The sequence below is a fragment of the Arvicanthis niloticus genome, chromosome Y (genome assembly GCF_011762505.2).
Source record: "Arvicanthis niloticus isolate mArvNil1 chromosome Y, mArvNil1.pat.X, whole genome shotgun sequence".
NCBI lineage: Eukaryota > Metazoa > Chordata > Mammalia > Rodentia > Muridae > Arvicanthis > Arvicanthis niloticus.
Window position 1 is genome coordinate 8,008,900 of NC_133431.1, and position 25,804 is coordinate 8,034,703.

Here is a 25,804-nt window from a genome sequence, read left to right on the forward strand (position 1 = left end):
GCAAGAGAGAGAGGACAGACTCGAAGAATGGAGACCAGACAGAGTGTGACTCAATCCTGTTTATTCTTTAGTCTCTCTTCCTAGTCCCAGTCCCAAGTCTTGAGTCCCTAGTCCCTAGTCCATAGTCCCTAGTGCCTCCAAGTTCCAAGTTTCTTTCAAGTGCTAAGTGCCTAATGTCTAATGCCTAATTCTCTGTTCTTCCTCCAAGTGCCAAGTACCTAATAACTAATAATTCTTCTTCTGAGTTCTCTAGTCCAAGTGTCTTCTTCCTCAATGCCTACTTCCTGCTCTGCCTAATTCCTACCCATAATTGTACTCATAATTGTACTCCAAGTTGTACTCTCCTAATTCCTACTCTTAATAATAATTTCTTCTGTCTGCCTCTCACCTTTTATATGTCTCACTTCTAAGCCACCCCTCTAAGTCACACCTTTAAGCCATGCCCTTAGGTCTTGTCTCTAAATCTGATTTCTAAGTCTTGCCCTTCAGTCACACACTTTTAATCTCACACACCCAAGAAAAGATCCTGGGTATCTAAACCAAGATGTTATCAGAGTGTGCTCAGCTGTTGGAAGCTGATGTAATCATGGCTCAAGATGGCTGCAAGGATGATAGTCACCTTCCATCGGCTCCCCACAAGCCAGCTGGTTTGTGGCTGAATACAGGACTTCAATCCTATATGTGGTGGTATAGGGTTTAATGTGTTAGAAAACGGCTTCTATAAAAAGCAAATATAAAACCAGGAGCAGATGCTCAGGAAAAACATATTGTTCCTTTTATGAAAAACATATGTTATTCACATAGTAAATAAATGACAACTCCTATGTTAGAGATGATAGGGTCTAGTTAATCTTGTAGAGAAAGTTACAGACCACAAGTGGATAAGCTTGTAAGTGCTTGTAATTTCAGTACTTGATAAATGTCAGTAGAAGGCCATGGAAGTAGTAGGAAATTTAGACCCTATTTTGAAAATAGATGAAAAACAACAAAGAAAATATACATGTCTTTAGTTTGGACAAGAATTATCTTTTGAACAAACCAATGTCTATGGTTTAGCTTTCTAGTACTTAGAAGGGAAACAGTAAGTAACAGAGAATTTGTATTTTAAGCTTTCAAGTCAGATACATTAACTTAAATTCTTTTATTCTTTAGAAATCACATAATTAAGAAGATTGAGACAGAAAATAAAGGGAAAGCAAATGGACTGAGCACCTGGATTGTTTTCACCTGATATGTATAAAAGAAAACCCTTGAGGTTTGTTATAGTACATTAGCTATTTACACACTCTGCATATCTATGTGTGTGCATGTATGGATGGATGTAGTATACAGGTGAGATTATCTAGTTACACTGGCGTATTTTCTGGATATGAGGAATAGGAAACCAAATTTTCTAAAAATGATTAGTAAGTTATTGTTTAATCAAATGGCTGCCAGAAGTTCTATAGAAACTTCTTGTCTGTTCTCTGTTTTCCTATTACAGTGAGCTGCACAGCTCTCCTAAGACAACGGAGATGGACTGCATCTCCCTCACCATTTTTATCCTTGGTGACCCCAGGGACTGTGTGGTACAAGATAATAAGATGGTTTACATTTATTAAAATAGTTTGAGTTTATTGTGACATGTTTTTATCTTAACTATTGCTGAAGAGTTAAAAAAAAAGAATTTTACTAGTTTTTGTACTAAATATAGAAAAAATTTTCAGTTCATGTAGGTGTTTGAAACTTAAAAATTTGTACCTGAAAATAATAGAAGCCATATTTCCTTAATAAAGTTTAAGGAAAATAAATTTTAACATAATGATTAAATCTTATTTTAATTCAGATACACCAGATTCATCAGTAAGGTAGTCTTCAGGTTCTAAACAAAGATATTGAATTGAGTCTTTCAAATGCTGAAATTGCTTCCTGTAGTTATAAAGGCAGGTATGGAGAAGCTAAGTGAGTTCTAGTTCTTAATGGATAGTCAATTCTTATATATTTATAGAAAGATTAGTGTTGCAAGTTAATTCTATGACTTCCACATATTAAATACATATTATGAAAGGAAATAATTTTAGCCTGAGTTCTTCATTTTTACTACTATGTAAATAATTTTAAATAACATAATAGTCCCTAATGATAGAGCCTCCAGTAAAAACAGAAACAAAACAAAAAACAAACAAAAAAGGTATTGTCATATTTATTTTCTTTCAGGTATAAAAAAGTAAGAAATTAAAAGCTGCTGGGCTGTGGTGGTGCACACCTTTAATCCCAGCACTTGGGAGGCAGAAACAGGTGGATTTCTGAGTTAGAGGCCAGCCTTGTCTACAGAGTGTGTTCCAGGACAGCCAGGGCTACACAGAGAAACCCTGTCTCGAAAAATATAAAACAAAACAAAACAAATTAAAAGCTATATTTTCTTTCTTTTTGTATTTTAATGACATTGGTGGAAGCCTTATTTGTTCAGTCTTCCCTTTACAAAAACAAAAAAAACAAAAAAAAAACAACTTTCCTCTAAACTGTCCTTGACTGCAGTTCTGGGCCGTCCATCTGACCCCAAGGGCTGCTGTTCTCTGCCTGAGACTTTCTGTGTGCTGCTGTCTGCTAAGTAACATTCTGTTACTTAGCAGTTTTTTCTAAGAACAAAACATCCTTCCCAGCCCTTGAGAGGCAGAGGAATGACGGCGATGGAATAATGATCAATAATCAATACCAATCAGTGAATGGTAATCAATAATTATCAATACTAATTGATAACGAATAATGATCAATAATTGATGGCACAGCCCTTTAATCCCAGCACTCAGGAGGCAGAGGCAGGCGGTTTTCTGAGTTTCAGGACAGCCTGGTCTACAGAGTGAGTTACAGGACAGCCAGGGCTACACAGAGAAACCCTGTCTCAAAAAAAACAAAACAAAACAAACAAACAAACAAACAAAAAACAAAAAAAAAACCCAAAACCAAACCAAACCAAAAGAACAAAACATCCTGTTGCAGGATGATGCCTCAGGAAGGGAATTTATACTTGACATCCTATTGCCCCCCAGTTGCATTCCTGTTTTTTTTTCCTGTGGCACCTACCTTCCTCGCCTCCCTCGCCCAGGGGTGCCAGCTCCGGTGTCAGCCAGCGGGACACTGGTGTCCATGCGCCGACGCGAGCTCCCCTAGGTCCCGGCTCCCCCTCGGAACCGGCTGTGTCGTGGGTCGCTCCACCCTGCAGGTCCTTGGGCCCCTCCACTCCCGACATTCCCCCGGCTCTTCGCCCCCTCTAGATACCTCGCTCTCCCTTCATGCGCGCCCGGTCTTCTTCCACTCTCTGACCGCGACCTCAGATCAGACGTGGCGACCCACTGAATTTAAGCATATTAGTCAGTGGAGGAAAAGAAACTAACCAGGATTCCCTCAGTTGTGGCGAGTGAACAGGGAAGAGCCCAGCGCCGAATCCTCACCGCGAGCGCCGAGCGGGACATGTGGTGTACGGAAGACCCACTTCCCGGCGTCGCTCATGGGAGGGGGGGCAAGTCCTTCTGATTGAGGCCCAGCCTGTGGAAGGTGTGAGGCCGATAGCGGCCCCCGGTGCCCGGGCCCGGGTCTTCCCAGAGTCGGGTTGCTTGGGAATGCAGCCCAAAGCGGGTGGTAAACTCCATCTAAGGCAAGAGACCCAGAGTCAACAAGTACCGTAAGGGAAAGTTGAAAAGAATTTTGAAGAGAGAGTTCAAGAGGGCGTAAAACTGTTAAGAGGTAAACGGGTGGGATCCGCACAGTCCACCTGGAGGATTCAACCCGGCGGCGTGCATTCGGCCGTGCCAGCGTTCCCGGCGGATCTTTCCCACTCCTGGTTCCTCCCGACCCCTTCGCGCACGTAGTTCCTGCGTCCCGCCACCGCCCTCATCCCCGATTCCCCTCTGGGGGAGTGTCGTTGGCGGGCGTGAGGTGTGGCGGGGGGGGGGGCGCACGGGCGGGGCCGGGGGCGGGGTCGGCAGGGGACCACCCCCGGCCGGCGACTGGCCGCTAGGGGGGGGGGACTTCCACCATGGCAGTGCTCCGGGATGGTTGGGAAGGTGGCTGGGGGGGCGGCGTACCACATGTGGGGGCACCGAACCACCCCTCCCCGAGTGTTACAGCCCCCTGGCAGCAGCGCTCGCCGAATTTCGGGGCCAAGGAATCCAGATATCCATTGCCGCGCTCTCCCCCTCCTCCTCCTCCTACTCCATGTGGGGAGGAGGGGGCCGGACCGACCCTCCCACGGTGCGACCGCTCTCCCACCCCTCTTGGCTTTCCTCCCTCTCGGGGGCGGGGGTCTGGGGGGCTGGGCGGACTGTCCCCAGTGCGCCCAGGGCGTTGTCGCGTCATCAGGCTCGAAGGGGACCCTGTGTCACGCGCTTTTTTATCGGAGCCCAAACGCTCAAGGTCAGCGGAGATGTCGGCCACCCACCCGACCTGTCTTGAAACAGGTACCAAGGAGTCTAACGCATGTGCTGTGTCGGAGTCTCGTCCGAAAGCCGCCGTGGCTCAATGAAGGTGAAGGGCCCCACCCGGGTCCCCGAGGTGGGATCCCAAGGCCTCTCCAGTCCGCGGAAGGCGCACCATCGGCCTGTCTTGCCTGCCGCTGGGGGGGGGGGGTGTGGAGCACAAGCGTATGCGTTAGGACTCGAAAGATGGTGAACTATGCCTGGGCAGGGCGAAGCCAGAGGAAACTCTGGTGGAGGTCCGTAGCAGTCCTGACATGCAAATCGGTCGTCCGACCTGGGTAAAGGGGAGAAAGACTAATCGAACCATCTAGTAGCTGGTTCCCTCCAAAGTTTCCCTCAGGATAGCTAGCGCTCTCGCAGAAATCGAAATGCCTGCAGTTTTATCCGGTAAAGCGAATGATTAGAGGTCTTGGGGCCGAAACGATCTCAACCTATTCTCAAACTTTAAATGGGTAAGAAGCCAAGCTCCCTTGCGTGGAGTCGGGCGTTGAATGCGAGTGCCTAGTGGGCCACTTTTGGTAAGCAGAACTGGCGCTGCGGGATGAACCAAACACCGGGTTAAGGCGCCCGATGCCTACACTCACCAGACCCCAGAAAAGGTGTTGGTTGATATAGTCAGCAGGACGGTGGCCATGGAAGTTGGAATCCGCTAAGGAGTGTGTAACAACTCACCTGCCGAATCAACTAGCCCTGAAAATGAATGGCGCTGGAGCGTCGGGCCCATACCCGTCAGTTGGAACGTGACTGGAGTGGCCTCGGGCGCACATCTCCAGGCGGGCGTGGCGGGCGTCACATGCCACCACCCCTCAGGTCTTGCCCCCGAGGTGTTGGGCCCCTGGACGCTACTCCGCAAGTGGGAGGACCGCTGAGGTGAGCCTTGAAGCCTAGGGCGCTGGCCCGGGTGGAGCCACCGCAGGTGCAGATCTTGGTGGTTATAGCAAATATTCAAACTAGAACTTTGAAGGCCGAAGTGGAGAAAGTTTCCATGTGAACAGCAGTTGAACATGGGTCAGTCAGTCCTGAGAGATGGGCGAGTTCCATTCTGAAGGGACGGGCGATGGCCTCCGTTGCCCTCGGCTGATCGAAAGGGAGTCGGGTTCAGATCCCCGAATCCTGAGTGGCGGAGATGGGCGCTGATCCCGGAGAAGCCTGCGGGAGCCCTGGGGAGAGTTCTCTTTTCTTTGTGAAGGGCAGGGCGCCCTAGAATGGGTTCACCCCGAGAGAGGGGCCCGGAAAGCATCACGGTTTGGGCGGCGTCTGGTGAGCTCTCACCGGCCCTTGAATATCTGGGGGAGAGGGTGTAAATCTCGCGCCGGGCCGTACCCATATCTGCAGCAGGTCTCCAAGGTGAACAGCCTCTAGCATGTTGGATCAATGTAGGTAAGGGAAATCGGCAAGCCGGATCCATAACTTCCGGATAAGGATTGGCTCTAAGGGCTGGGTCACTCAGGCTGGCGCAAGAAGCGGGGCTGGGCGCGCCGCGGCTGGACGAGGCGCCACCGCCCTCTCCCACGCCCGGGGAGACCCCCTTCCCTTTCCTTTTCCCCCATTGTTTCTCCCCCTCGCCGGGTGTGGAGGCCGGCAGGTTCAGCCCCTCGCGGGCTGGAGCAGGAGGAACCCGTGGGTTCCCAGTCGGTTTGGGGGGGGGGAGTCCCGGACACTGGGTGGGGGCACGCGTCGGCGACTCTGGACGCGAGCCGGCCCTTCCCATGGATCGCCCCAGCTGCAGTGGGCATCGCACCTGTACCTTGGGAGACCGGCGGGTCACTGGCACAGGGGGTTGGGGAGGTTCTGGCGTGGGACCCCGGGGCCTCTCTCGTGGTCCCGGCGGCCCCATGTGTCTTGCCCCCACGATCCTCCCCGCACAGGCGCTTCCCCTGCCGGGTCCGCTTCCACGGGCCACGGTTTTTCCCCCGAGAGGCGCCTCACCTAGGCTGGCGCCTAGCAGCCGACTTAGAACTGGTGCGGGCCCAGGGAATCCGACTGTTTAATTAAAACAGAGCATCACAGAAGGCCCGCGGCGGTGTTGATGGGATGTGATTTCTGCCTAGTGCTCTGATCGTCAAAGTTAAGAAATTCAATGAGGCGTGGGTAAATGGCGGGAGTAACTATGACTTTCTTAAGGTAGCCAAATGCCTTGTCATCTAATTAGTGATGCGCATGAATGGATGAACGAGATTCCCACTGTCCCTACTTACTATCCAGAGAAACCACAGCCAAGGGAACGGGCTTGGCGGAATCAGCGGGGAAAGAAAACCCTGTTGAGCTTTACTCTAGTCTGGCACAGTGAAGAGACATGATAGGTGTGGGATAAGTGGGAGGCCCCTGGCTCCCCGTTTCCGTTTTTCCACGAGGGGTTGGGGCAGGGGGTCCGTGCTTGGGTGTCCTAAGGTGAGCTCAGGGAGGACAGAAACCTCCCATGGAGCAGAAGGGCAAAAGCTCTCTTGATCTTGATTTTCAGTATGAATACAGACCGTGAAAGCGATACTTCTGACCTTTTGGGTTTTAAGCAGGAGGTGTCACAAAAGTTACCATAGGGATAACTGGCTTGTGGCGGCCAAGCGTTCATAGCAACGTCGCTTGTTGATCCTTCGATGTAGGCTCTTCCTATCATTGTGAAGCAGAATTCACCAAGCGAGGGATTGTTCACCCACTAATAGGGAACGTGAGCTGGGTTCAGACCATCGTGAGACAGGTTAGTTTTACCCTACTGATGATGTGTTGTTGCCATGGTAATCCTGCTCAGTACGAGAGGAACCGCAGGTTCAGACATTTGGTGTATGTGCTTGGCTGAGGAGCCAATGGGACGCAGCTACCATCTGTGGGATTATGACTGAACACCTCTAAGTCCCCCCATGGGCGTCGGGACCGGGGTCCGGTGCAGAGAGCCACTTATCCCAGGAAATGAGGTGCGGCCGGAAAGGGGGCCACCCTCTCATCCATCTCGCTGATCGCAGGTTCGTGTGGAACCTGGCGCTAAGCCATTCGTAGAAGACCTATTTCTGGGGGGTTTTGTACGTAGCAGAGCAGCTCCCTCGCTGTGATCTATTGAAAGTCAGCCCTCCACACAAGGGTTTGTCTCTCGCAGGCCTCCGGATGCCTGCTCGCACTCGCACTCGCATGCGCAAGGCGGTCGACCGATGACCCCGGTACCGCCTACTGGCCAGGGTCTCCACCCGTCTCTCCTCTTCCTTCTCGCCTCCTCCTACTCCTCTCCGAGGTGGTTCCAGCGTCAGTCATTGCAGCCCAGCCCGCCGCTGCCGCCCGCTCCCCTCCCCGGCCCTGGCCAAGCCGGTGTGGGCAGAGAGTCGGTTGGCGGTGGCTGGCGGGTCCCCACAGTTGCCGGTGCGGCCGGTGGGGGTATCTTGGTCTCCACCGAAGGCCTCTCGGAGGGCATGGAATGGGGAGGTCACGGTGAAAGGGGGATTGCAAAGGGCGATCCCTGTCTCGCCCTTTGGCGCCGGCGCCAGACAGGACCCCAGCGTCGTCCTCCCCTGCGCTCGCTTCCCCGTCCTTGCGGTTCGGGTCCCCTCCTGCGCCTGTCTCCGTGTTGCGTTCCCGGGAAGCGCGCGGGGACGGTGGGGAGAAAGGGGATTCCTCTGCCGCCCAGGCTTTTGAGGAAGCGAGTCCATCTGGGTCGCGGCATTGGCGGGCTCTCTGGTAGGGGGAGTTGCGCTTTCTCATCCGAGCTTTCCTGTTCCTCTCTTCCTCTTCACTTCCTCATGCTCCTTGGCGCCGCTAGGCGCGTCTGGGGGTGAGCGGGATGAGTTTCGGGAGGCAAGGCCGGAGAGGTTCCGGCGCCTCTTTTTTTCTTTTTCCCTCCCTTTCCTCCTTTTTTTTTTTTTTTTTTTTTTTCCCCCCCCCCGGGTTCCGGTAGACCACTTCCAAGGGTACTTGGTCTCTTTTTTTCCCAACTCTGGGAGGTCGATCAGATATCTGGTCTGGACTCTTTTTTTTTTTTTTTTAAATATATATATATATATATTCGACCAGTTGTCCCTTTTGACATTTTTTTATTATTATAATTACTAAATTTACTTGTGTGAGGTCTACCAGTTGTCCCTTTTCACAGACTGTTTATTAAAAATGTATCCTCTGTGTCCTCATATCCTTTTTTTGCCGGTTTACCAGATGTTTGTTCTGGACTCTTTTTTTTTTATTTATTTAAAATTATTGAAATTATTTAACTGTTTTAAATATACACAGACATACATTTGAACGTTTTTTTTTTTCTTTGAATGGTGTGAGGTCGACCAGTTGTCTGTTTTAACAGACTGTTTTAAAAGATATGTATCTGTGTCTCCTTGACCTCCTTTACATGTGTCAACCAGATATCTGCCCTCTTTTTTTTAAATATATATATATATATATGTGTGTGTGTATACATATATATATACACACATATGTGTATATGTGTGTATATACGTATATATACATATATATGTATATATATATACGTATATATATATACATGTATATATATGTATATATATGTATATACATGTATATATACATGTATATATATGTATATATATACATGTATATACATATATATATATATACATATATATATATACACACATATATATGCATGTATGTCTGTGTCTCTGTCTCCCCATCCCCTTTTTTGCGGGTCCCCTTTTATTGAGCTGGTTTTTTGTTTGTTTGTTTGTTTTAAATTATATTGTGAGGTAGCCCAGTTGCCTTGTTTCACAGAGTATTATTGTTCAACAGAATATTATATGTATGTGTGTATTATATATAATATGTATGTAGAAAACATATATAATTTTAAAAACACATATACACACATTTTTCTTTTTAATTATCTTATTATAATTTATATGATTTCCTTAATTATCAGGTCAGCCAGTTGTCTTATAACAAATACCAGGTGTCACACCAGTATTTCTGTGTATAGGTGTATAAAATTTAAAAAGACATATGTTTGTATGTGGTCTGGACTCTTTAAATCAAATATATGAGGTACTTGCTTGATGTTTCACTTTTCTAGGGCTCACATAAGAGATCAAACAGCAGAGAGGATTCTCTCTCTCCTCTCCTCTCTCTCCTTTCCTCTCCTCTCCTTCTCTCTCCTCTCCTCTATCTCTCTATCCTCTCCTCTTTCTCCTCTCTCCTCTCTCTCCTCTCCTCTTCTCCCTATCCTCTCTCTCTCATCTCCTCTTCTCTCTATCCTCTCTATCTATAATTTATCTATCTCTATCTTTCTCTCCTCTCCTCTTCTTCCTCTCCTCTCTTCTCTCTTTCCTCTTCTCTCCTCTTCTCTCTGTCCCCCTCTCTTGTCTCCTCCCTCTCCCTCTCCCTCTCCCTCTCCCTCTCCCTCTCCCTCTCCCTCTCCCTCTCCCTCTCCCTCTCCCTCTCCCTCTCCCTCTCCCTCTCCCTCTCCCTCTCCCTCTCCCTCTCCCTCTCCCTCTCCCTCTCCCTCTCTCAGATAAGAAGTTTGACTGGTCCCTCACTCTGGCCTACCATTTTTTGGGGATCCATTTTGGGACACTGTCTCCCTGTCTGTTTTGCTATCTTTATTTTGTAGCCTTAGCTGTCTCCTTTGTGTCTCCACTGATGGTTGCTGTGTGGGACACACACACACACACACACACACGCCCCACAGTGAGGAGTCGGGGGCAATCATGGAGGAGAAGGTGGTAGGCACTGAATTGGGAAACATTGTCTGAGAGATTTTCGGAAGATGCTAATGAACCAGTGGGTTTCAATGTCAAGCCTTGTTCCCTAAAACTTAGACATGTTCTAACAAAGCCTTTTTTAAATTTTATTTATTTATTTATTTTTTGTTCCTTCTACTTGTTTTCACTCTGTAGCCCAAGCTCCCTAGCTATCAGCCTTTTTGGAATGAATATGAGCTTGCTTTGCTTCTGCTTCTGCTTCTGCTTCTGCTTCTGCTTCTGCTTCTGCTTCTGCTTCTGCTTCTGCTTCTGCTTCTGCTTCTGCTTCACTTCACCACGATTCCTTTAACAGAAGAACTTAACAGACAGATTTGTGGTTTTGCTTGCTTGCTTGCTTGCTTAACATGGTTTCCCTTTCTGTCCATGCAGGGCTCTCTGACTGCCCTTTGGAAACCCATTGAGAGGCCAGAACCAAAGTGTCCCCCCCTCCCCCCCCAAAGCTGCGAGATGACCGCATGACAGCTCATTTAGGAGGAATTCCTTCCCAAGGCATGGATCATCCCAGCATGGAAAGATTGCCCTCCTTTCCTCCCTCCCTCCCTCCCATTTTCCCTCTTCCCTCGTACACTCAATAAAACAAATAAATGAATAAAGTTTCCAGTTTATTTCTTCATTTACGCTGCCTAAATTCTCCCCCAATGCCTCCAAATGCCCCCACCCCCACCATCACAATGTTCCAGGATAACCTAGCTCCTTAGAAATGCTAATGGCACTCCAACTGATAACACACCTGTCTCTGATAAGAGATAGAGGAAGACTCTCTCTGATCCAGCCCACCACACCCTGCCAGCTCAGGGACTTTTCAGGCCTAGGATCTGGGCTGTATTTACATAACCTGGTATTTCTAATATTGTTTATTATGATTTACACACACACCAGAAGAGTGAATCAGGTCCTGTGACAGAGCTACTACGTGCTTATTGGGACCTCTGGAAGAAAGAGCAGTCAGTACCCTTAACTACTCAGCTATCTTTCCAACAGGGAAATGGAGCCTAGGCCTGTGTATTAGGAAATTACAACCATTAGGCATCTGTATCCCCTCCTAATTTATTTATTTATTTATTTATTTATTTATTCATTCATTCATTCATTCGTTATTTATTTCGACACCAACCAAAGTTTGGGTCTTAAGGAAGCAAGCACACCCACCATTCAGGATGGATGAATTTGGAAAGCTTACCCTACAGGGTTTACCTGAAGCTTAAAGGAATGACTGTCCAGGACTGTCCTGAGGGGGGGGGAGATAGATAGATAGATAGATAGATAGATAGATAGATAGATATAGATATAGATGATATAGATATTGACAGAGACATTGACATAGATATATGGATGATGGTGTCACAGAACTATATAGGTGGTTCCCCTTTTTCTTAACCCTGGTAGCACAACTGGGACAGAATTACACACCAACTTAGCTGGAAGTGATTGGATATTCAGACAAGGAACACTTGCAGTAGCTATGGTTTTGCTGCCAGAGGTTTTTGGTGGTGGTGATGATGATGGTGGTGGGGTTTTTGGGGTTTTGTTTTGTTTTTTTGTTGGGGGAGGCTTATGGTAGAAAGAAACTCTATTTTCTACACTGTATTCCGATCAGAGTTTCCCATCCCAAAGCTCCTCCTAGATTCTTCTTCCTCATCCACACAATTCTACCCTGGTCCTGTAGTTGTCAGTTGGAGATGACTTCAATGCGAGTGACTTTGGACTTGTCTCCATTTTACCTTCTGAGAACTGGGTTTTCAAACAACAACAACATTTAAAGAGTGCAACAACTGACAACTGACTACTGACTACACACAAAGATGCTGTTGGCTCCTCTTTGGAGATAATACTGTGTGTGTGAAACTTCCTAAATAAACCAAAGTCTAATTCAAACTACACAAAAGAGACACTGTAGCAAATTACCATTGCTTGGGTATATAGAAAGCAGGTTTTTCTTTCCTTCTTTTCTTTCTCTTCTGTTTTTTAGAAATTCAGCTGGTCCTGGTGGTGCATACACCCTCCCTTAATTCCAGCACTACTCATTAAATACAAGTTTTCATCTCACAAACCAGCTCTAATTAAATGTTACAATCTCTCTCTCTCTCTCTCTCTCTGTCTCTCTCTCTCTCTCTCCTCTGCTCCCTGTCTCTCCTCTCTCTCTCTCTCCTCTCTCTCCTCTCTCCCCTTTCTCTCTCTTCTCTCTCCTTTCTTTCTCTTCTCTCTCTTTCTCCTCTCCTCTCTCACTCCTCTCTCTCTTCTCACTCTCTCCTCCCATCCTCTCTCCTCTCTCACTCCTCTCTCTCTTCTCTCTCTCTCCTCTAATCCTTTCTCCTCTCACTCTTCTCTCTCTCTCCTCTCTCCTCTCCTCTCTCTCTCCTCTCTCTCTCTCTCTCTCTCTCTCTCTCTCTCTCTCTCTCTCTCTCCCCCCTCCTTCCTGGGATCAATCTAAAAATGGACTGTTTTGTGTAAGCTTAAGTAGCTCCTAGCTCAATATTTCAAAACAAATGCTTCTTGTGATTCACATTTCATTTTAAGGGTACTTTCTAGATCAGAAGACCTTCCTCAGAAAAGCTTCCTTACCATTCTCCACGAGTACATTGGATTTCATCCTCGAAAGAGGGCATTAAATCCCAATGGTAGGTGGTTGAGAGCCACCATCTGGTTGCTGGGAACTGAACTCAGGACCTCTGGAAAAGCAATCAGTGCTCTTAACCACTGAGCCATCTCTCCAGCGGCCCCACCCAAGTCTAATTTTTAAAAGACAGAGATGTGAGGAAAATCAGAGGGCTCAGTGGGAGTAAGCGTGTGTCATATGGTATGGGTGCTGACAAAAAGGATTTATCTTACTCAAGGTTACATGTGGCATGAGGACGGAAATGAGGGCGGGGCGGACAACCACATGATTAGTGAAGAAATTAAACTATAGCCTGTGATACAATTCTCCCTCGTCCTCTCTGTCCCTCTCAGACATGAATAAATATTGAAATCAAGCTAAATGGACAATGACAGGAAGCCAGGTGTGGTGCCGGAGGAAGGCAGGTCCGATCTAGGTACTAATTTCCAGGTCTATGTACAGAAGCCCCTGACTCAACTTAAAAAAAAATGAAGAGGAAAATAAGACATGCGATTAACTTACAATAAACTGAACAGAATTTTTAAAAACACACTTAAAAAAAGAGGGAGGGGGAGGCAGTAGTGGGGTAGCCTGGCTTATAGAGAAGGGTCAAACACTGTTCTGCCATTGCCTCCTCAGTTGAACACACACACAGGGCAGACAGAGAGAGAGAAAGAGAGAGAGACAGAGAGAGAGAGACAGAGACAGAGAGAGAGACAGAGAGAGACAGAGAGAGAGAAAGAGAGAGAGAAAGAGAGAGAGAGAGAGAGAGAGAGAGAGAGAGAGAAGGGGGAGAGAAAGAATAAAAAATCAGGGGATCAGGGGGCAGGGTGGGGGCTGGGACCTACTCAGCCTGCTCTGCCTGCACAGGCTCATGCTGCCACCTACTGTCCAGCCAGCCAACCTTCCTTTAGTCTGTCTTCCCAACCACCAGCCAGCCATCAGTGTCATGGAAATTCTCATCTGAGACCTGGAGAGTGAAAAAGTCCAAAAGAGTCAAGTCCAACAAGCAAGCACCTTAGAGCCTCCTGTAGCATCCAGTGCTGCAGTTGTAACTAATCTCTCCTTCAAAGTCTACTACAGAGACATGCCTGAAGAATGTTGAAATTGTTTCAAATGTACATTCGTCCTCTGAGGGGAATCCACTTTTTTTTCTGTTTTTTTAAAGTTGTTCCAAAAATGCTGAGGGACACCACACTGTGTGTGTGTGTGTGTGTGTGTGTGTGTGTGTATGTGTGTGTGTGTGTGTGTGTGTGTGTGTGTGTGTGTGTATGTTCTGAAGGGCATTTTTTTCTGTTTTTTGTTTGTTTGTTTTGTTTTGTTTTTTTGGAGACAGGGTTTCTCTGTGTAGTCTTGGCTGTCCTGGAACTCACTCTGTAGGCCAGGCTGGCCTCGACCTCAGAAATCAGCCTGCCTCTGCCTCCCGAGTGCTGGGATTAAAGGCATGCATGACCACTGCCCGGCTTTTTTCTTTCTCTTTTTTTTTTTTCCAGAATATATCTCTAACAGGCTGGTTTCACTCCATGTAAGCCAATCTCCCTGGCAGATGTCTCACAACTTTGTCACCTCCAACATCTTGGAGTCCATAGAGTGACCTAGGCTTCACTTTATCTCTCAGGGTCTTCATGCAGGGACTCAGGATTAGGGTTGGCCCTGAGGTCTTTTGGGGTTCATGCTTGTGATTTTCCCAAGAAAGGATCTTATGTTCTTTCTTGCTTGAGAAAGGGTACATACACAGCATAAAACATTTGGTTTTGTAAAAGATGTCAGGAGAGGGCCATATTCTGGAAAGGGTATAAACTAATTACCCTTTGTTTTTGCTGTCTCTTCTACCAGTTCTATCTACCCTTCCTGGGTCTAATCTCTGCTGTGGTTGAGTAGTTTGTCTTGTGGGTTGGTGAAGATATCTGGAAATTTTAAGTTATATATAGTTTTATCTATGCAATTCCTGTCTGAAGACTTATCTACTGTGATGGTTTGAATAGGAATGGCCCCCATGGGTTCATGTGTTTGAATGCTTGTCCCATAGGGAGCTGCACTATTAGGAGGTGTGGCCTTGTTGGAGTATGTGTGGCCATGTTGGAGGAAGTGTGTCACTGTGGAGTTGTGCCTTGAGGTTTTAATAGATGTTCAAGCTATGCCCATTGTGGACACAGTCTCCTAGTGCTGCTTATAGATCAAGATGTAGAACTCTTGCTGGGCCGTGGTGGCTCACACCTTTAATCCCAGCACTTGGGAGGCAGAGGCAGGCAGCTTTCTGAGTTTGAGGCCAGCCTGGTCTACAGAGTGAGTTCCAGGACAGCCAGGGCTACACAGAGAAACCCTGTCCTTAATTCTCTATAGCATCTTAGTCAAATGGGAGGAAGTGAAGGAGGAAAAGATTGCAGTATTTACTATTTTAATTTTCATTATTTGGTCTTATTATTTGGTGTCTTTGTTTTCCTATGGTGTTAGGTTTAGGACTTAGTGGTGCTTTCTAATTTTTTTTATTAGTACGGAGGGGCTGACTGCACAAAGACCCTTGGCTTTTGTGGTTGTGAGCCCTCTGGGTCTTTTGTCTGGGCTATAGCCTGCAGCATGTGTATTGATCACCTGGGTACAGCCCAGTGCAGCATCCCTCCAAGATAGAGCCAAGTACAGCAGGGGGAACCACTGGCTCTATCACCTTGGTGGGACAGAATCAAGGTGAGACTTGAACATGACCTCCAGCAGTCACTGAAGTCCAGGGATCCAGTGATGGCATGGGGAGAGTGATAGTGGGTGAGTGAGAAAGTGGGACAGAAGAAGAGGGGCCTGGCCCTGGGCCTGTTTAACTGAGAGCTGGCCAATCCAACCCAGGACTGTAAGACTGGTTCCCTTGATGTGTTTCTCTCCCAGGAAGCCTATGGGCAAGCTGGTATGTGGGCAGGGTGTGTTTCCTCTTATCAGGTCAGTGTGGCATAGGTTAAGGACTTAGGTTTTGAAGCTAAAGAGATCCAGTTCAGTCTTGGCTTCAGGTATTTGAATGATCTCTTTAACCTCTGAACCCCAATTACTCCATCTGCAAAGTGGCAAGAGTAATAGTTCCTCGAGCATTCTATGAAGTTTAAAAACTAGCACGGTCCTCGGACACATAGTAGATGAGATCAGAGAGGACCAGCTGGACCTTGGCCCAAACCCCTCCACTCTCAGGCCTCCTTTCCCATCCTGTGGATCAGATCTGAGCTGGCAGAAACTGGCAGGAGGACCTGCTGTCCAGGACGCATCCATGCCTGAATGGTAAGTCACTGGCTGCATCCCTGCCTGCACTGTGATTATAGGGTACTGAGAGAGCTGCACCTCCTGATAAAAGTGAGGCACAAAAAGGAACCAGAGCTTTTGTTCTCTGAGCCATTCTATTGTGTCTCTCTCATCTCCCCCACTCCCCTCCTCTATCTCAAAAAATTAAGAAAGAAAGAAAGAAAGAAAGAAAGAAAGAAAGAAGAGAAATTGAAGAGATCAAGGGCTGTCAGCATCAGATCACAACACGGGCTCTAGGAATTGGCAGCTTTCCAGTGCCTGCACAGAATTCCCTCCTCTTGCTTTCCTCAGCTCAACCTAATTAAGATAAATTGTAGTGCATCCCAAGAAACAGTTTCCTGCATCCCTGCCACCCATCAGAGCCCTCCCTCAGTGCAGTCTGTGAACACTCTCCCCGTCTGATGCTTCCCTCAGAAGAGAACCACTGAAGTGACCACCCCATTGTCCACTGCTATGGTCAGAGTCTCTTTCCCCAAGCATCTCTCGGGTCACGTCATACTGCCACCCTGGAACCTTCAGAGGGTCCCTGTTGCTTGTTTTCAGGCTCCTCAATATAGCACAAGGCTCTTCAGAATTTCACCTTGGCCTGTCTTTGCCTCATAGACATATGTTTCCAAGTAGCAGCCAAGTCTCTGTTTCCTGCATGGGTCTGTAAATTACCTGCCTTTGTGCCCTTAGTCACATGGCCCATTAGCTTGGAAAGCCTTTATCCTGGTGGGATTAGAGCCATTCTGCAGGGATTAGTTGAAGTGCCAACTCTTCCAAAAACTGCATCTTGTCAGGGAACATGCTCCTGCCTCACCTGGCACACAACAGATTCAGAATTAATGTTGAATTTGCTCACAGACCCTCCTGTGTCACTGTGAGGGCCTGCGGAACTTAAAATAGCAGTATGAGCTGTCTGCCTTGCATGTGGGGAGCCTACCTGAGGCATGGTGGAACAGCTGCTCCCTAACCGCTGGAGTAGACATCACTTGGGGGGTGGATCTTCTTGGTTCAGAGTAGGGAATGGAGGATCAAAGTTGCTGGAGGCATGTAACTGGTGTCAGGGGGTTCAGAGGGCTTGTCTTCTCTGAACCTTTTGAAGAACACATCAATCCTCACCTCAGCTCTCCCACTGTAGCTCAGTGGAGGCCTTCAGGCTTGGCATCCTGTTTGGCCTCCTCCCTGGCACTTTCTGCTGGTCCAGGTTAGCCATATAGGGCCTCATTGCAGCCTAAATGAAGAAAGCAAGTGAAGTGCAGAGTTAGGACAAGGGACACCTATCCTACATCCCAGTGGAAGAGCCAGGGCATCTGGGGTCTCTGCTGAGCAGGGAATAACCTTCAGCCTAGCTATCCCCTCTAAGAAAATCAAGATGGTAGCTAAGGGAAATTACCTCCAGGCCTGCCTGCCTTCACTCACTGATGCAGAAAAATGTGCAGACCCCCTGCCGCTGCCCGTCCCCACATACATGTAGAGTTCTGTTCTTGGATGTGGAAATGTGGCAGGGAACCGGACAGATACACCTTTGCCCTTCTGAAGGTGGTTTCTAGTCGGTTGACATCATAAACAGTTTCTGGAGTGAAAAGACATGTTCCCTTGTGTTTGGGGAATAAGTGGGTTGGAGAAGCAGAAGGTGGTGAGAGTGTGGTGGGGACATCCCAGAGAAGGAGACATCTGAATGACAGTTAAGAGGCAGGCGAATTGGCGGTGTGGAGATCTGAGGAAAGAATACTCAGGTATACTGAACAACGAGGCTGAATTCAGGCTCTGAGGTAAGAGAACAGAATGGGTCCTGGCCAGAGTGAGGAGTGTGGAAAGGGAGAGAGGAAGAGATGGATGGATTTTTGTAAGAACTTCATCTTTTACTCTGGGGGCCGTGGGAACCTGTAGGTTTTTGTTTGTTTGTTTGTATGTTTGTTTGTTTTTTGGTTTTAGAAGACGGGGTTTCTCTGTGTAGCCCTGGCTGTCTGGATCTCACTCTGTAGACCAGGCTGGCCTCGAACCCAGAAATCCGCCTGTCTCTGCCTCCCAAGTGCTGGGATAAAAGGTGTGTGCCATCAACTATTGATCATTATTGGTTATCAATCAGTATTGATAATTATTGATTACTGTTTATTCATTATAGATCAGCATTGATTATTATTATTATTATTATTATTATTATTATTATTATTATTATTATTTTCTTCTAACTACAGCCAACCAGCATCAATGGTCTCAGTCATCCCTTCTATTCTTTCCTCTAAAAGCAGAGCCACAAGGACAAAGCTACTGAGTTCCTCTGCCTGCTGTGGCCCAAACATCGCCCCTTCTATTACATCATCACCAGCTTTCTAGTTTTCAACACCTTCACTGCCTCAGCTCTGCTGTCCTTGAACTTGCTCTGTAGATGAATCTTGAACTCAGATCTGCATGGCTCTGTCTTCTGAATGTTGAATAATACGTGTGTAACACTTTGCCCATACCTAAGCTTTTTATTAACTAAAACTTGTTCTGTACCAGGAAGACATGAATCAGAAATCTGCTTGATGTTCATCTCCTGGGATTTAAGGTATGTACCACCACACCTGGACCTAAGCATATCCTATATCCTTTTAGATTTTAACTTGAAAACCCAGTATAGTAATCACAATCTTTCGATTGTCAATTTGACACATACTTTTATCCTCTTATGTCCACATAAAAACAATAACCAGTTAATAATAATGCCTAACATTATACAGTTCTCATCCATACAACTTCACATCCATATGTTTAGGTGGATGGAATCTTGCCATAATATCACCATTTCTTTAATGCCATTGTGTGTCTTTGATCATAGGATTTAGCTTCATTCAACTTCCTGGTGAGATTTTCTCTTTGAAGCTAACATTTCATATTTTTCCTTTCTAAGATTACTAAGCATGATCAAAACAATCACCATGAGAGTAAGCACAGGCCAAAAGCTATGCTTGGCTTTCCTGAGACTTCCTTTGTCAATCCAGTTAACAAAATAAACCTGTTTACCTTCAAATGAGAGCAAAACACAGCAGCATTCTTCAGCATAACATTATAAAAATTCTATGCAAAGTTCAAACCACCCTTAGGTCATATGTGTTCTACTAGGACAGCCCATGAAGTTCCACTTAATGCATGTACAAATCCAAAGTCTAAAAATCCACATTGCTTCCAACAAAAGCATGGTCAGGCCTACCAATAATACTTAAGTCTGGGGTACCAACTTCTGTCTTAGAATTTCCATTGCTAAGAAGAGACACTGGGACCAAGGCAACTGTTTTAAAGGCAAATAGTTAATTCAGTCTGTCTTACACTTTCAAATGTTTAGTCCATTGCCATCATAGCAGGCAGAATGTCAGCATGCAGGCAGCCATGATGCTGGAGAAGGAGCTGAGAGTTTTGCATCTTCATGAGAAGGCATCCAAGAAGAGACTGTCTTCCAGCCAAGTGGTAGGAGGGTCTGTTTTGTACTGGCCTGAGCTCCAGAGACCACAACCATAGTAATTCACTTCCTTCAAAATGGTAACATCTACTCCCACAAGGCAGATCTCTTAAAATTGCCACTTTTTAGGGTCAAGAATATTTAAATCACCACAGTTTACTTCAACTATGAATTCTTTCATGCATTTAAATATGATTAGGACGTGCAGAGGCTTTACCATGTTAATTACTTTCAGATGGTTTCTCTCTCATATGTGTTCATTTCTGTATTCAGAAATCACTGTGGCATGTAAACGATTTTCCAACTTTAGAACAATCAAAAGGTTTCTGCTCAGTTTGTGTTCTTTTATGTCTTTGGAGACTACAGAGATATGCATAGGCTTTACCACATTCATTACATCTGTAAGGTTTCTCCAAGGTGTATGTTTCTTTAAGTGTTTGGAGAGTACAGTGACATGCAAAGGCTTTATCACATTGACTACATTAATATATTTCACTCTGCACATTTTCTTTTGTGTATTCAGAGATGACTGTGTCCTGGAAAGGCTTTACCTCATTCATGACATTCAGTTTCTCTCCAGTATGTGTTCTTTTATGTAATGGGTGATGACTGTGTCGTGCAAAGGCTTAACACCTTGATTACATTGAGTCACTCTCTTGAATGTTTTCTATTATGTAGTCACAGATAAAAGTGAATTGTCAGTTTTCCCCCAGTGATTACATTAATGAGGATTCTCTCCAGTGTGATTTCTTTGTGTGTGTGTAAAGAACTATGACATGCAAAGGCTTTACCATATTGTTAATATTCCATTAGGTTTTTAATCATAAAAACTTAACTATTCATAGGCCCGTTCCCACCCCACTTCTAATGTAAATTTTTAGAAATTTTAAACTTCAGTATCATCATAACTTTCGTTTTCCTGACCTAAATTTCAATATCGATGGGGTAACACTAAAATCTGAACAGCACTTACCCTTTCTCTAACAAAAGTTCACCAGCCTGGATGAAGAAAAACCAATGTAAGAAAGACCCCTACAGATATCAGGGCCCCCAGTGTCACGGCCCCCGTCAATATTGTCTTTACTGACATCCAGTTTCCTTCCTGTAGACACCATGTCTTTTTCAGGGCCCTGTTCGTGTACAGGGCTGTGAACTCCGTCCAGCCGCCATTATTGTGGATCCAGTCAGCCAGGTGTATTTCTAGATAGGCCACCATCCAATCCTGTATCTGCCTCACCAATGGCTCTAAGTTTTTGTTGATACTCTCAGCACACAGGGCCGCCCCAAAGACAAAGAATGCCACAAGACGGCCCCAATTGGGGCCTCCTTGGAATAGTTCCTCGGAAACCTGGATGAAGCATTGTTGGGCTGAGCCTGGGGTCACGTGTAGTTGAGCAACCAGGTCAGAGAGGGTGCACCGGAAGCGGGTCTCAAATTAATCTCCAGCCGCCCGCATGGCTTGGTGTAGCGGGTCGGCTGTTGGGCCTTCTCCTGGGCCAGCTCCTCGGACATAACCCTTCTGCCTCAGCTTGTAGCCTACAAAGTCGGCCACTAGAGCCCATGTATCTGGGGTTGAGGCTGGGGTCGTCATCAGGTGCATTCAGCTGGGTTCCAAGTTTCCAGCTCAGTGATGTCAGACTGCGTTTCCTGCTTGGAACTGGTGCTCAGGCCTCCGGTCTCATATGTTGAGCCACCTCGAACACTTTCATGTGGGCAAACAGGGATTTGGAAAGAACAATATTAGGATTGAGTGCCCTGAAGAACAAAGAAAATAGAAAAAAAAGAAAGATAAACAAGAAAAAAACAAAAAAAAAGGAAAAAAGGAAAAAAGAAAGAGAAAAAGGAAAAAAGAAAAAGAAAAAAAAGGAAAAAGAAAGAGAAAAAGAAAAAAAAGAAAAAAGAAAAAAGAAAAAAAAGGAAAAAAAAAAAAGGAAAAAGAAAAAAAAAGGAATAAAAAAAGAAAAAGAGCCCTGCAGTGGTGCTGCATGCCTTTAATCCCAGCACTTGGGAGGTAGAGGCAGGCGGATTTCTGAGTTCGAGGCCAGCCTGGTCTACAAAGTGAGTTCCAGGACAGCCAGGACTACACAGAGAAACCCTGTCTCGAAAAACAAAACAAACAAACAAACAAAAACAAAAACAAAAACAAAAAAGAAAAAGAAAAGAAAAAGGAAAAAAAAAAGAAAAAAGGAAAAGAATTGATTGCCCCTCTGTCTCAGTGAGCAGTGGCAGCTGCCACACAGGATTTAACCTGTCGGAGTGTTCTGAAGATGGAATGAGGCAAAGGGAAGGAGAGCTGTCTAATCACTCCCGCCAGTCTCCAAGGCCAAGTCAGTCCAGGTCTCTGTTAGAGTTCTATTCATTTTCTCTACCTGTCCTAAAATCTGGGGCCTAAATGCCCAATTTCTAATTCATCCCCAGCTGGGCAGCCAGTTCCTGACCTACCTGGGCAACAAAGACGGGTCCATTATCGGGTCCTATTACCTTATTAGGTATTGCATACCGGGGAAAGTTTTTTTCTAAGATATTAGAAATATAAAATCTAAAATTAAAAATAAAATATAAAATTAAAATATTATTATACTTATACTTTATATTTATATTTTATTTTTATATTATTTTATATTTTACTTTTTTATTTTATATTTTATACTTTATATTTTATATTTGATTATTTTATATTTTATTTTATTTTTGTATTTTAAATTTAAGTTTTATATTTTACATTTCATATTTTAATATATATTTTGAATTTTAAACTTTATACTTTATATTTTACTTTATTTTATTAATTTATATTTTAAAATTGTATTTATATTATATTTTATATTTTACATTTTATTTTATTATATATTTAAAATTTTAAACTTTATTTTATACTTTATATTTTATTTTATTTATTTTATTTTTAATTTATATTTTAAATTTGTCCTGCCAGGACTGAGTTAGCATCAGTGATGCCTTCTTCAGTTGGTCCCTATTACCTGCTATGTTGGTCATGAACTAAATACTTGAAAGTGTTAGACAGACCCAACTATTTGTCTTTAAAACAGGAAGCTCATAAGAAGACCATCAGAGTTAACTAAGCTGGGCCCTAGGAGACTCTTAGAGACTGAGTCACCCACCAAAGAGTATACACAGGATGGACAGAGGTCCCCAGTATATATGTACTCTATGTGCTACTCAGTCTTCACATGGGTTCTCTAACAATTGGAGTGAGGTATTGCCGGGAGCCAACCCCCTCACCCCGGCTTGGGGGTGAGAGAAGGGGAGAGAGAGATGCAGCTGCTTCTTCTTTCTTCTCCTCCTCCCACCGTCAGGTTCTTCTCCGAGGCAGCCCCTATGCTACTGTAGCTGACCTGCAGTCAGCATCCTGGCCCTAAGACCAGCAAGGAGTTAAGTAAATATAGCCTTGCACTATCCTAAAAACTTCTTCTGAGGATAATGGGACTGCAGGCTAGGGTGATTAACACCTGTAGCCTAACAGCAGAGGATTAGGCAACGTGGCCTTTGTTCTATCTCAGCAGGAACTGCTGGGCTCTAACTTGCAGGAAGAAAAGACACTTTAGAAAAGTTACTATAGACTTTATTAAGTGTAAAAAGTATCCTATGAAAGCTATCTGAGGGGAAACGTGGAAAGGTCCTGAGTGGGGAAGAAGAAAAGATTCTAACAAAGTAAAATTCTAAGGGAGAAAAATTCTAGGCAGGGGGAAAGGAAAAGGCGATGGGCTCTAACTAACTGACTAGTCTAACTCACCAGTCTAACTGCTCATTCTAATTTCCTATTCTAACTGCCCTGTGATCTCTTTGTCTTCAGAACTTATACATCTTTCAGAGTACATGGTCACATGTTACAAGGTTCATCACAAGTTCACACCAAATTTCAAGTCATAAATTGAAATAGAAGTTTACAACACAGAATGTTTACATGAATACCCATTAGGAGTAATTATCTAACTAGACATTCATCACCTGTCTAGCTCCACAGGTTCACAGAAAATTTGAAACTATAACTTAAGAAATTAGTGAAGTTTTGTATAGATAAACCCAGGCAATATTTTCTCTTCTGTCCTGGTACCTATAATAAATTTTGGATTCCCTCTAGTAACCTAGGCTAATTGTTTTATGACCTCTTGGAATGTGCTCTGAGCAGGAGAAGGTCCAGTTACTATCACTCTTGGGGCAATTAACTGATAACACTCAGGAGACTGGCAGAGTTCTCTTTGCAGTTTCGACTATGCTTGAGGGACCTAATAGCAGTCCTGTTATAAAAGAGTTTAATAATCACTGATATAATTTTAGGAATTCTTATAGGATCATCATTAAGACTTAAGAAGTCATCTATTTGTCTATATAGCATCACTACAAGGCAGTACATCTTCGTGGATCTGCAGAGATCTGCTACAAAGGGGAGTGCTATTGCTTAGTGATAGTAGCATATGTCTAATAATAGTAATAATGGGAAAAGCATATTAATAGCAGGAATCTTTCCCAAAATCACGTCCACCACAGCCTTGCTAATGGGGCACACTCGTCGTAGATTATATAATAATCCGAGGAAAGCATTTCAGGATGATCATCTGCTCATTATTAGCTTGTCCCATTATGGCTCCCGACAGGGTATGTCCCTTAAGGAGTTGCCTGTCTGTCCACACTGTTCCCCATACTTGGCTGGCCTGTCTGACCTCAGCAGGAGAGGATGTGCTTAACCCTGCAGAGAGACTTGACATGCCATGACTGGGGGATACTCAAGTGGCCCCCAACCCTCCCTGGGGAGAAAAAAGGAGTCAGGGATGAGGTACTGTGGAAGATGGAATGGGGAAAGGGTAGTAACTCAGATATAAGGAAATATATAAATAAATGTGAAAAGTAAACAATACATATAAATAAAAAAAAATATACAAATCAGCATATTAGTTTTAAATTTTACCCTACTCAATGTCTCAGGGCATAAGCCAAAGTAGGCAAGATTTTTGACAAAAATATCACACAAATGACCTCTAACTAAAGTTTTCTCAGAGTCTATTTTCCACTGAAAAAGCACGACCTCAACTACCTTTGGCTGCACTACTGTCAACACCCCAAGCTTCCATGTCCTATGAGAACAACTGATTAAGATCCATGTACAGCTCTCTATGATTTTGCCATCTCAGTTTGTGATATTCTCCACATTTCTTCAAAAGGGAACATAGATTCTGTCCAGCAGCATAATCACATCTGGATACCATTTTGTTGTTGTTGTTCTAACTTGCTACTCTGCTGCTGTGATTGAATGCTCTGAGCAAAAGAATCTTAGGTAATAAGTGGCTGTTGTACATGGTTCTGTCAGATCACAGTCCATCATTTTGGGAGCTTAGATTAGAAACTGAAGGCAAAAAGCAGGGACAAACACTGTCTCCTGGCTTGCTCTCTTGCTTGCTCACTGTCTCAAGCTCAGCCTGCTCTCTCATCCAGCCCAGGACCACTTGCTTAGGAATATTGCCACCCTCAGTGGAAGAGCCTTCCTAATCAACCATCAACAGTATCTCTCACAGACATAGCAACCAGCCATTCTGATGAGGACACACCCTCGATTGAGGGTCCCTCAGATGACTGTAGATCTGAAATGCTGAGAACTTAAAACAACTATGTCACAGACACAAAAATGAGGAAGTTGTTATAAAACAAAACCAATGATTTAACGATATCAATTACTGGAGCCCTGCCTCCCCATGAGTGACTTGGAGTTGTGGCTGAGCCAGGCAAAATAGGGAGGGCATCTGGCTCAGAGCAGGGAAGGATACACTGGAATGGGGAGCTCAGAGGCTGTGCTGACCTGGGGTGAGGTGTCTTTAACCCTGGGTTCCCAGGCCAGTGCTACCAAAGAGGAGGCTAAAAGAGCTGGAAGGCGGATAGAGAAGCAGATTGCCCCACTGACCTGGAAATGGCCTCCCCAAAGGACAAGATCTCTGGTCCAAGGAAGATATGCTAACTCTGAATGAAGAACAACCTTCCATCTAATGACAACTCCAAAACTACAGAGACACATATGGACCGTGCAGAGGGTAGAATGGAAGGGGAGGGAAAATGAGGTCTTTCTCCTTTCCACCCTGTAAAACGAGGTAGAAAGAAAACTATTGTGCCCTGGATGCTGTCTTGAAGAGTTTTCTGTCATGGACTAGTCAATGGGTATTAGTTTTGTTGGTAAGAAGGATTTAACCCAAGGTGAGGGGTCAGTAACTAAATCAACTGGAATGGAAAGAGTCTCATTTCCTCAGTAACAGAATAATAAAGTGCCACACACATAACAGACAGCCACAAGGGGGCGGTAAAGGCTACCCAGCAGATTTCTCCACTTGTACAGAGAAAATGA

At 45.2% G+C, this 25,804-nt stretch overlaps 2 pseudogenes; one reads left to right on the plus strand and one right to left on the minus strand.

Moving 5' to 3' along the window:
* Nucleotides 1-3,305: 3,305 nt before the first annotated feature.
* On the plus strand, nucleotides 3,306-7,533 carry LOC143437430 (28S ribosomal RNA; annotated as a pseudogene).
* Nucleotides 7,534-20,446: 12,913 nt separating this feature from the next.
* On the minus strand, nucleotides 20,447-21,046 carry LOC143437282 (bcl-2-like protein 2 pseudogene; annotated as a pseudogene).
* Nucleotides 21,047-25,804: the final 4,758 nt, after the last annotated feature.